General features: G+C 33.2%; 1 protein-coding gene across 1 annotated transcript in view; it reads left to right on the forward strand.

Annotated features, from left to right (window-relative positions):
- The first annotated feature begins 9,825 nt into the window (after positions 1 to 9,825).
- LOC132703807 (diacylglycerol lipase-beta-like) overlaps positions 9,826 to 12,467 on the forward strand; it is a 58,880-nt gene continuing 56,238 nt past the window's right edge. The window contains exon 1 of the mRNA XM_060673294.1: positions 9,826 to 10,063. The gene's annotated coding sequence lies outside the window, so the exon portion shown is untranslated. The remainder of the gene's footprint in view (positions 10,064 to 12,467) is intronic.

Genomic DNA, 12,467 nt, shown 5'->3' on the forward strand with positions numbered 1-12,467 from the left:
GATGGTACTCACTTTATATTTTAGTCCACTCGTTTTTGACAATTAGGCAAAAATAGGAAATTTTTATATAATTTCAAATAGTCCCCTCACTGACTGCAACAACCATAAATATTTACAAATTAAAGCAGAACAAAAACACTAAAAATGACAAGACACACTAAAGTTAAAATTCTTTAACTATTTTAAATACTAGTATTTTAAATACTGTCTGTGATCACCATTTAGTAACGTTTCCGGATTGTCTGTTAACTGATTGATTGCCTCTGAAAACCTTTGTCGAAGTTCCACTACATTATTACAAGGAGTTCTGTGCACGTGATTTTTTATGTGTCCCGAAAAGAAAAAATCTATTAAAGTTATGTCAGGGCTGTTGGCTGGCCAAACCATAGTTTTGTCGTTCCCTATCCAACCATTAGGATATTCCATGTTAAGAAAATGTTTAACTTGCATAAGATTGTGAGGCGGGACATCGTCTTGCTGCCATAATCAGCGCTGATATATTTAGTGGCAAATCTTCTATAGATTGTTCTATTTGCTGCTCTAAGAGTTGCAAATAATGATCTCGAGTTAATTTTTGATCTATAAATATCGGGCTCAAAATATACCTATTTATGACACCACACCATACAATGATTGATTGATACCCCTTGGTTTTTATTTATTTAAAAACCAATATTGCGTATTTTCTTTATTACAAACCTTTCTTGTAGTGAACGAACTTTCATCAGTCCATAAAATGTTTTTCAAAAAATTATTATTCTAATTATGTCTATTTAAAAAATCCAAACTGCATCCTTCTTTGACATTGTTCTGTTGAGTTGTACGAAATTTAAATGCATTATATTTATATTCTTTCAAAACTAAGTGGATTGATCCCCGAGAAATACATATATATATACATATACTCTAGTAATAGAGGAAACTGATGTTTGCCTTATTTTCTTCATTTAAAACATTATGATTCCGGCATACCTTTTTAGCGTTTAATACGTTACCGTTTCTGCAAATTTCTTTGCCAGCCTTGGAAATATCTGTTTTGAAGGACCTCGGAGCTCGGGATAAAGTCTAATAACTTACGACGAGCTGTGGTTGCCCTTTTGTTATTTAGAATGTATACTTGAAGCATATCACTCCTTTCACTGATGCTAAATTCGCGAAAAACCCTTATAACAACAATAATTCAACCATCAAAGTTGTTTACTAATTTGTCAAACATAAACATATTTTTATTTGGCAGTCAGGACGCTCTCTGAAATTATATAAAAATTTCCAATTTTTGCCGATTTGTCAAAAACGAGTGTTACTTGATTGTAATCAGAATAAGACATTGATTATAACACATATATAATATACAGAGTGTTCCATTAAAAAAATGATGTAGACTTATATGTCAGAAAATTGATAGTGTTTTGTTTTATACGTCACTTGGAAAAAACTAGGCTACTAACCGTACATTTTGCTTTTTTGTTTATCTTGACATCTCTAAAAACAAAAAAGTAAACAGCCAATTAAAATGTTATCAAGATAAATTGAACGGACGGTACAGATTGTGAAACACTACCAAACGACCACGTTTGTTCACTCTCAGTAGCGCCATTGCCAGAAAATAAATTCGCAAATGCAATGAGAAATAATCAGTAAATTCTTCTTGAACTATACAAATAATTTGAATTTCAAAAATAGATAAAAAAAAACCATTTACTAAAGTAATTCTCGACCCATTTGAGAAAAAAAACTTAGCCATAGGATTATTTGTAGATTTGAGTAGGGCGTTTGATTGTCTAGATGGTGAAATTTTATTGCATAAAATGGAGAGATATGAAATCAAACCTTTTTTAGATAGCTAACATGAAAGCAAAGCCATGAAATCGGAAATGTTAGAAAAGATGGGAGGGATACCGCAGGGTAGTACATTGGCTGTAATTTGGAAGAATTTACATTCATTTTTTATTTGAACCACCTAACAATGGGTATACATAATTTCTTGGTTACAAACTTTGCGGTCGACACAAACATCCTGGATAAAATATATCCAAGGTAATAAAGTGAACCAAAAATGCTTTTGAGGAAATAAATTTGTGTTTTGGTCAAAATAAACTAATAGAAAATAACAGTAAAACGAAAATGTTTTATTTCGCACAAAAGAGAGTCAATTCATCAATTTATGATTATATAGAGTTAAATAAAACAAGTTCTGAGTTTCTAGAAAATAATAATTTTATAGGAATGCAGGAGGAATCCAGAAGTTTTGTAAATAGCATTATGTATATTATTATACAAAAGGGGATCATAAAATTAATGTAAAAAATGAAAAACATCGACTTTTAGCTTTAAGTCATTGCAAATAATGGCTATGTATGCAATCTATGCATGAATAAAAATGAGTTACAACATGCGAACTCAGAATATGATACTACCCAATGACTTCTTTCCATAACTATAAAAGGACCTTATTATAAGTGCATAAGGATATACAACTAACTGCAACTCCAAAACTAAATTTTGTGGAATGTATTAATACAAGCAGAAACTTCAAACAAGCATTCTAGGAAAAGTTAGTGATGCTAGACCCATATTCATTTGAAGAATACTTATTTTAATTATTTGGATTAATCGTTGTTGTCAACGTTATTTCATTAAACGTGAAAGGATTTGTTGTCACACTTTTATTAAAATTGAGCATAATGGGGACGTGAATAATTCCTAACTCTTTGATGGTAAATTATGATTTCAGAACCAAGATACAACAACGAAAATAACTTAAAAATAAACGATCGGCTGTTCTTCCTCTACTATTATTTAAGAGTAAGCCAACTGCATAACAAGATTGACATATGCGATACATTGAGGTCTACTGTTTTTACCATCTACCCATTAAATAATATAGGGAATGATTTTCCGCGCAGGCCTCTACATTTCACTAACTAACTTCACTTTGTGTCATTTTCTTTTTAAACAGCGTTTTCGACAAACGTAGCTCGTTTTCCCACATCTCTAAAATACTGAAAATTTTTGAAAATTTTCCCACAAATGGTGAGGATTTTTTTGAGCATTAATGTTTTTTAGTCATATTCTTGGTTAGGATAACGATATTGAAATAAGAGTTTCACTAGGTTGTTGGGCCCTTATTTGACAATCTATTAAATTAAAAAAAAAAATCCATAAAACTAAAATACTTGCACGTAATATATTGTTCTACCAACGAAATATCCAAGAATCTATAGAAATATATAAGCAACTAAACAATTTTAACCGTCTTCACCTGTTATCCGAGACGGTGTTCATGCCCCTCCAACAATATAAAAGCAAGTACTGAGTAAAATACGAACCAGTTTCGGTCAAGCTTTGAAGAAGCCAACAGTCAGTAAGTTCGATTCAACAACAAATTAACATGGATTAAGCCTTCTTGGAGATTTGAACATTTCACACAACAACTTTCCTAACCAAAAATAACCAAAACAAATAATAAAAAAGAAGTCGAACATACCACATTGCATGCCGAAAAAAAATATTAAAACAAAATTAGTCGGGTGTTGTCAAACAGTTGCATTTTGTAGATTAAGCAATTATCTTCTAAACAATTACATTTGAAAAATAATTGATTAATAAACATTTTTGAAACTAATTGGTGGTCTATTCATGAGTAAAACTATGAGTAAATATCTTTTTTAACATGGTTGATCGTACCTTTAAGTTTACGACGAACAGTACATTGGATTGTTCTGAAAACTTGGTTAGTTCCATAAGCTGCGATGCTCTATCGATCTAAAATAGTTTAAACGTTGGTAAGGAATCGAAAAGGTAGCATCAACATTGAAATTATAAATAGAACACCATGTATATTATTACATTTTGCGATCCGCTAATACATACTTTTTCATTGTTTTTGAATAATACGTTTCTGTACCTATCTGCCGCAGTTTTCTGTCTGCACGTTATTTCTTATTGTCGAATATATCATACAGGGTTGGCCAAAACTAATTATTTGCCTTTGAGATACAAAAATGGTTAAAAGTGCATTTTGAAATAGAACACCCTGTATATCACAAGTTCTAAGCCTTTCGAATGATGTATCATGTCCTAAATGCCTTGGTTTCTGAAATAAAATCATGAAAACTGGATTACTTTGGCATAATTCATCTATTAGATGGCCAACGAAGCAAAATTTTCAGAAGAGGGTATTTTCAGTCGTATCATTGAGTCCGTAATATGCAGGAATATGCCTGGATTATTTGTTATGCCATTACAAGACGCAATTATCAGATTTCTTAGGCCTTCGATATCCTGTATTGAGGTAGTGTAGCAGTAAGGAGACGGCGCCATAAGAAGAAGAAGCAGTAATATCCAAAGGATTTAAATCTGGAGATTGACGCTGGCAATGTAAAGTCGCTATCCAACCACCCGTACATAAAATCTATATCTGCCCTTTCTGAGTGTAATTTACCGTTATTAAATTATTATTGAACACTTAAATGATTAGATAATAAATTTTTGATTAAATTAGCCCTATTTTGTATTCAAACTAACTGAGCAATGTCAAATAAGGTAATGTTATGCCTTGATTTTTTTTTATTTGCAAAAGTGTTTTGAAAAAAATGCAGGAGACAAAAGTTTCTGACTAAAACATCAAATAAACAATATATTTTAAATGTTTTTCCCTAAATTTACTTAAGGATGAATAATTTAATTTTTAAAAAATATGCACTAAGTGTGTTTTTATAATGTTTTTGTAATATTTATAATATTTTTCGCCACATTTATATCCCGATATCTCCCTAATGGTGGGCTTTTCACTCGACGTTTGTATAGCAAACTACAAACAAGAAATTACCCCTTAAAATTTTCGCATTTCCTTCGGAACACTCTGTGTACTTCTAAATTTATAGTAAAAAAATTACAATTAATAACTCTAAATATCACATCATCACCAAAAGTGGTCCAAATATGTCGTTTATTAAAAGATTAAAAAGTGTTGGACCATGAGCAGGACCCCTGCGGAATCCCTGAGGTCACATGTATCACACTAGACAAATAATTACCAAGGTGTGTATACAGTGATTGATGGTTTATTATGTGAAATTAATTTTTTCAGTCTACAGTAACTTTTCGCGAATAATTTTGTGTTCATCGACACAAAGGTAAGCTAGAAGGTATTTGATTTCTGACGCCATCATTTGTAATCGGAATAAAGTATTAAGTAAAAATTGCCGTTATTCCATTTATTTTTTTTGGCTAAATTTTCTAGGAACAAGGTACCGTTTGTTAAAGTTACGGTTATTGGCAAAGCAGATGCTTTACTTTACTGTGTCCAAGCTTGTGTTACTGTCCTCACATAAGGCATATACAGAGTAGCTCATTATTATGGAATATTTTTATATGATAAAAGTTTCTGGTATCGAACAATTTTAAATACAAAATTTGTTTGTAAGTGTTGCATGAGGTAAAAATAGTTGCCATTATACTGGGCTTATCATAACTCATAACATGCTAAAATGCTAAAATAAAACAATAAATTGATTAGAATTTTGAAAAAGTCGAGCTTAATTTTAAAAAGTTGGAAGGTTCCCACGAAATATGCCTTATAAAATTTAGCGGGCCGCAGAAATCAGTGCTTATTGCATTAGGAAGTTTCGTATAGTAGTCGGAATGGACTAAAAGCATTGTTAAGGGAAGTTTTTGACTGTTTAAAAACAAAGCTGGACAAATTAAATAGTCTTGAAATATACCCGAGGGGCGAATTAAAACTAAATATTGATGATTCAAAGAAAGACCAATTAAAATTGTGTACCAGAGAGGTAGTTCTAGTGAAAAAAATGCTAGAGACGATGACTCGGTATCGGATTTGCGAGTGGAAGTGGAAAAGACGGATGAAATACATGTGTGCGAGTGTAATTAGTAACAAGTCGGCCCTTGACAATATTGTGAACAACAACACATTGTTTAAGAAACAATACAAAGTTTTCGAGATAGTCACATGCAATGTAATGACAATAAATGTCAAGACTACAGTACCAGTAAGTCAAAACATTTTCCGGCTTTTAGAAGATCGTAAGTACAATCTACAGCATTTACTTGATAACCTGTTTATATAATAATAATAATAATAATAATAATAATAATAATAATAATAATAAACTGTCTTTATTGAGAATGAAAATATTGCAAAATAAGTAACAATACAAAAGTGGCGACATTCGCAATTTGCGCCCTTTATAAACTCATACGCTTTTGATAGTTACGCGCGGTCTTAATGTGTCTCGATTATGAATATCATTTCCTCTGCAAAGTTTATCAAACAAGTACGTTGGCTTGGAGTTTAGTAAAAAAACAAACGCGACTGACTGAACTTTATATCGGTCCTCCAGCTTGACCCAACCCGAATCAGAGAAGCACTGTGAAATATGGCCATACTTTTTGAGATTGTAACTAAAACGAATACAAGCATTCGTTGAAGTCTGTCCTCATCTCGATTAAGTATAGCTTGCCAATAGACAATAAGCGACATGGGATAAAATTAACATGTCACAGAGTTTAAGTTTGACTCTTTTACTGCGAAAAAGTTTATGAATATACAATGTCCTCAACTTATAGAAGGATTTGTGTAACACCAAGCCAACATGTTTAGAAAACCGCAAGTCATCCTAAATTTTTTTATAATATCTTCCCTCTTATTTCCAAATATTAACATCTGCGTTTTGATAGTATTCAATAAGAGGTTGTGAGCTGCAGATACCTCCGCAATTTTTTTTACATCTAAATTTATTTTAGTAGCGGCATTTAAAGCCTCACTAACAACAAAAGATAAATTTAACTTAGTATCATCGGCGTATTGATGAGATTTACAAAATTTAAGAAAAGTAAAGAATTCAGCTGTATACACTGAGAACAGAATAGGTCCCAGAATATTCCTTTGGGGAACAGTCTTCTCCAAAGCAATGGCATATGAATGAGTATTTCCTATAACTCTACCCTTTGGCATCTCTGACCAAGAATTTTTTTTACAAAATAAAGAGCAGTACCTTTTATCCCGAAGAATTCCAGTTTAGCTAGGAGAAGGAAATAATCCAATATGTGAGCATATGTGAGCTCGGTTGTGCTTGTACGCAAGCGAAATGTAAATCGGAGACTTGGTATCTATTATAGATCCCTTAACGCCATTCTAATTAAAGCAAAAATATAATGGATGAACAAATCGGAAAATTAAGAAATTTTTAAATATTCACTTCGTTTGTTGTACGTTCTGGATATTATGGCTAAGGGTTCCTTAGAGCAAACTGGCTTCATTATCCCAGATGGCAAATATGAAATTCTAAGAATGATTTCCGGGAATGTCCAATAAGTTTTTCAGAGGTTGATGAACTACCTGGTACAGCTCTTTGTTATTTGGATGACATCATAATATCGGCTGCATTGCAGCTTTTTCGGAAGAGCATTTTAACACTACAATTTTCAAAACAAACTGTTATACCTTGGAAGAGAGATTAACCAGGATGATGTACGACTTTCGCAATCAAAGGCTCAAGCTGTGTTAGACCCAGAATCCCACCGAAATGTAATACAACTTCCACAATTTTTCGGCTTAACGGAGTATTTTCGAAAATCCATAGAACGTGCGACCTTTAACAATTTTTTGAGGAACTATATCCGCTGGTATTGAACCAGTAAAGAGATTACTAGTGCAAGATCCTGTTGATCAAGTTCACAAGGATGGAAAATATCCCATAGCATATTTTAGCAAACAGTGCACCTTAGAACAAAGCAAGTATCATAGCTCCGAACTGGAAACCATGTAGTTTTTGCTCTTAGACATTTGGGAAAAGAATTTTTATTATACACGGGTTGTTCAGCTGTAAGGACAGCTACCACAAAACCGGCTTTTCTCCCGTTTATTGCAAGTGAAACTACAATAGTTCAAGTTTGGAGTACGCTACAAACCAGGAAGCCAGATGAGTCACATGGATTATTTGAGTAGAAACCCAATCAATGTGAACACGATCATGAATCTAACAGAGGTAGACGGGACAAAAGTCGTTCAAAGTCAGGACGAAGAAAATTGTATATATTTTAAAGAATAAAGATAAGAAGATACCTAAACATTATTGCGTCAATATTGAGTTGAATCAAGATATTTTGTTCCAAACAGTAGAGGCGGCCGATGACAGATTTGAAAGCACGATGATTATGGCAATTTTTAATTCGGCATTCCTTTAGAGAACATAAAACGAAACTATTGGCTCTCCAAAATGAAACGATTTGTAAAAAAATACGTAGTTTGTTGCCTAATTTTTGCCTATATCAATGACGTAGAAGGAAAGAACAAAGGCAATGTATCCTATAGGTAAAGATAATAAATACATTTAGATCACGTCGTAGTGCTCACAAAATTCGTAAGGGAAACAGTTACTTGTTCCGAAGCTCGCTCCACAAAGCACAATATTCAATGAACAGCGTCGGTCGTGAAAATATTTTTTGTTGGGCGAAAGAAACTTAATACTATAAGTATAAAGGCCCCCACAGACGTTCATTTTTTTACCACAGACCAACTGTGCAGGCCAATTTGTGCAGTTTAACTATACTATTGCCTGTCCCACACACACGCAGGTTTATAACACAGTTCTGTCTATACAGCCAACTGGGTAAATTCACACTCACTAGTTTTGGCACGGTTTTTCTATACTTAGTAAAAGAAAATGGATTCTAGAGACACGGCATTACATTGCATTGTGCTTGCCTGTGCAATAAAGAAAAAGCAAAAAAAACAACGGTGAGTTCAAAGAAGCAAATGGACCAAAGATTGGTTACTCAAAAGAAACGATTACTCCCATGTCAATTTGCTTGCTGATTTGAAACTAGAGAAGCAGGATTGGTTTAACTACCTAAGAATGAACGAGACAACCGACTTGAAATTATTGAAACTCTTTTCTCCTTTAATTCAAAAGTAAGACACATGGATGAGGCAATGAATTTCATGCCATGAGCGGTTAACAGCTATTTTTTTAACTACGGCTTCCCTATTTGCTCCCGTATCAACTTCTTTGAGTTTTTCGACCAACACATCATAGGCTGCGGATTTTTTGTTTCCGTCACTGTATTATTTACTCTTTATTTTTCATAAACATGGTAAGCTTTTGTATACCTCAATAAATTCGCTTAAAAACTGTTTGTTAAGATTCGTCATTTCGTGGCTTACTATTTTTGGATTGCCCCGTTCAGGTTTCCAAGTTTGCGCAGGCTAAATTCAAGCACGGTCTGATTTTGCTCAGGATAGGCCAACGGCCTGCGCAGTCGACCGGACGTTCACACAAACGCCCCGATATGCCTGCACAAACTAGGTTTGCACAGGCGGCCTGTATTAAAAAACTGAGCGTCTGTGGGGGCCTTAAAAGACGGGAATTATTGATTTGGTTTGTCAGATGGTACGATTAAAAAGAGGGGTTAGTTACACTGAGTAGTTCAAGAATAAAAATGATCTTCAGATTTTATGATCGAATAATTACGTGTTTCATTGAAATACCCATTTAGGGTATACTGACAAAGTTTGTTGTCACCGCTGGTTGTTTAAACAAAGATAAACAAAAATGACGTCTTTACCAATTAATCCATGAAAAAATTGTCGGCGTGAAGTGGACTTAAAAGTATTCTTGATGACGGTCTAGTATTTGAAACAAATTTTATTAGTCCGAGTTTCGTGTGCCGGCATAATAGGCCGTAAAAGTGCAGACCTACGTAAACAAACCTGTTCTAAGAACTATCGCCGAAGGCTGCGTTAAGGTGCCCGTCCCCACAATTCGATAATGAAAATAATAAAAATAGTCGGTGTGACGGAACGGGGGAGAGTGCGCTGAGCCGGCGGAGACAGCTGAACGGGGGTTTTCATTTCTCGGTCAGTCCGGTAGCGTCAGGAGGTTAGTACGTGTTATGAATGGGTGCGTGGCCATATCGTTAACTCAGCGATCCGCGTAACATTTGCTGACGAAACTTCGAAGCGTGCCGATTGTTTGGAAAAAGTCGCCATCGATGTAAACTGAAATCGAAGATCGGGCTTCTGGACTTTCGTATTCAGGTAAAAATTAAAACCTGATTTGGTTTAACAGGTGCGCTGTTTAAAACGTTGTACGGGAAATTTTATTCGAATTGTAAATAAAGTGGGCTTCGTGGTAAGTCACCGAGACGAAAACTGATTGTTATGTGAAAGAAAAATAGTATTTTCATAATTTCTTCGGTTCATTCGGATCACCGGGACAAGAAACTCTCTCTCCAATAGAAATCGCATTTATTTTGTATTATATAAAAGGCTGAGTGATTCATTTGAAAATAATGTAACGCTTTTCTCTTTACCAATTTTGTTTTATGTTATGCGTTGACCATATTTCGATTGCAACGAATTTACATTACGATCACAGTTATTACATTTTAAATAAATGTTTAAATACTTTTTTAACTAACTTTAGCCCTTACCGACAAGTAAATAAGGCAATAGATATTGCTTGTCAAATTAAAAGTAGTGTGAACTGGTCTCGAACATTGACTGACCATGTAAGTGTGCTCGCCCTTTCAAGGTCGTGGTTCGCCCGCACTGCGGACGCTGCTATTTTTGTACCCTTGAAGGACGTATAGGAAGTTAGCCTTACCACTGCTAATCCTTGGTAATGCTAACATGATGTGGAAGTTATACCACCCTTTAAATTTACTCTTTCTGGGATATTTTATTTGTTTTTGTTATTGTGTACCTTTTTTGCCGTAAATTAGTCCTAAAAGAAAAAAATGGACCTATTTTTTTTAATAAATGAATAAAGCCGCAGAAAAATTGAAATTGCAATTTTTAACTTATTATTGTTATAATTGTAACTTTTTATTATAAACTGCTATGCGACAACTTTTTATTTTTACGACCAAAAATTCACACCTTATCCACGAATAAAATATTCTGCAATTCTAAGGGTTGCTTTTGATATTAACTTCTGTATGAAGTAAGCATTACCAGACGTTTTTTTTCTTTTACGACAAATTTACGACAAAAAGAGTAGTAATGCTAACTTTCTACATCTATTTAAAGGTCAAGTTCTCTGCTATGCCAAGATCAAACCACCGATTTTTTTTTCATCTATAGTTCATCTATATATAGTTAAAAATTGTGAGTTCTTTTCACAGATCCATATTTGGAAAAATAATAGACAAGCATATTATTAAGTATCATTTTTTATATACCACTGTGTAAATTACTTTTGAAATATTGTCCAAGCACGTATTAAAAGTAAAAAAAAAAACAAATTCGGTTTTTTTAAATAAATTTGCTACATTTTACGCCAAACAGATTCTTTGTGTGAAAATATCGGGACTTTTGTTACGCCATGTTTATTTTTATAAATGTCGCAGTTTTTTTTAAATATTTTATTGTGCATAATTTTTTCTCTGTTGTTTTTTCTTTTTTGATAAAAATTGTAGTCTTTGGGATATTATACATTGGTCCCCTAAATTATACAAAGTTGGTTATTTTAACAAAAGATGTAATTCGAAAAGTTCCGTTGAGAAATGAACTTGTAAAAAACTAAAATCATTAACCGAAAATTTTCGAAACAGCACGTGTACAATGACTAGCCAAGTGTACAAGTAGACATGGCAATTAAACCTTCAATGCTTTTTATTTGGAATTACCTCGGTTATAATTAAAGTAAAATTACATCTGACAGATATTAGGTACTAATAATTAGAAATTAGTAAAATTTTACAATTAGATCTCGAAAATTAGAGTTAAAGTGATATTTGTTTACAGGCGCAAAGGTCCCTTTTCTAGTATGCAATCATAGAAACTTGCTATTGAACGAGTAATCATTTTTTAAAGAAATTGTTCAATGCAAAAAGTTCTGAATAATTTAGAATGGAATCTTTTTCGAATTTAACTAACGACTCTAATAGATATAGATAACATATTTTGGCAAATGCAGCGTCGACAAATTTACTCGAAAATCAATGCACCTTTGGAATTTCAGATGAATCACTTTGTTACGAATTCGAACCCCTCACAAGTTGATAAGTAATTACTGAGACTACCATGACTTGAAAAAAAAGTGTAATATTTGTTTTGGTCAGTAATCCAGCCAAGACACTTTTTCGGGTTAGGTTTGGTTAGTTACGAAATAATATACTGGGCTTTCCATTTAAAATAAGTTGCGAGAGACTTATGAGATACCCTGTATAATGGTAACTATTTAACTAGAATAAACTCTTGTGGAGATATAAAAGAATCCCGCACTAGTTAGCTACCCTGCATGTGTATGTAGTAATGTCGATTTATACAGGGTTTCTCAAAACTGTGCTTAGCTTTGAAATTTTAATAATGATGAAAACCTAGGTGACAGATATTTTGTTTTTTAATGCAATACCCTGTATGTTGGTATCAAGTGGATGAGTAGAATATTCGTAGTTCTGTTGTATTTAAGTATTATAAGTTTATTAGACAGTGTTCT

The sequence above is a fragment of the Cylas formicarius genome, unplaced genomic scaffold, assembly GCF_029955315.1.
Source record: "Cylas formicarius isolate icCylForm1 unplaced genomic scaffold, icCylForm1.1 PGA_scaffold_6__28_contigs__length_40554024, whole genome shotgun sequence".
NCBI lineage: Eukaryota > Metazoa > Arthropoda > Insecta > Coleoptera > Brentidae > Cylas > Cylas formicarius.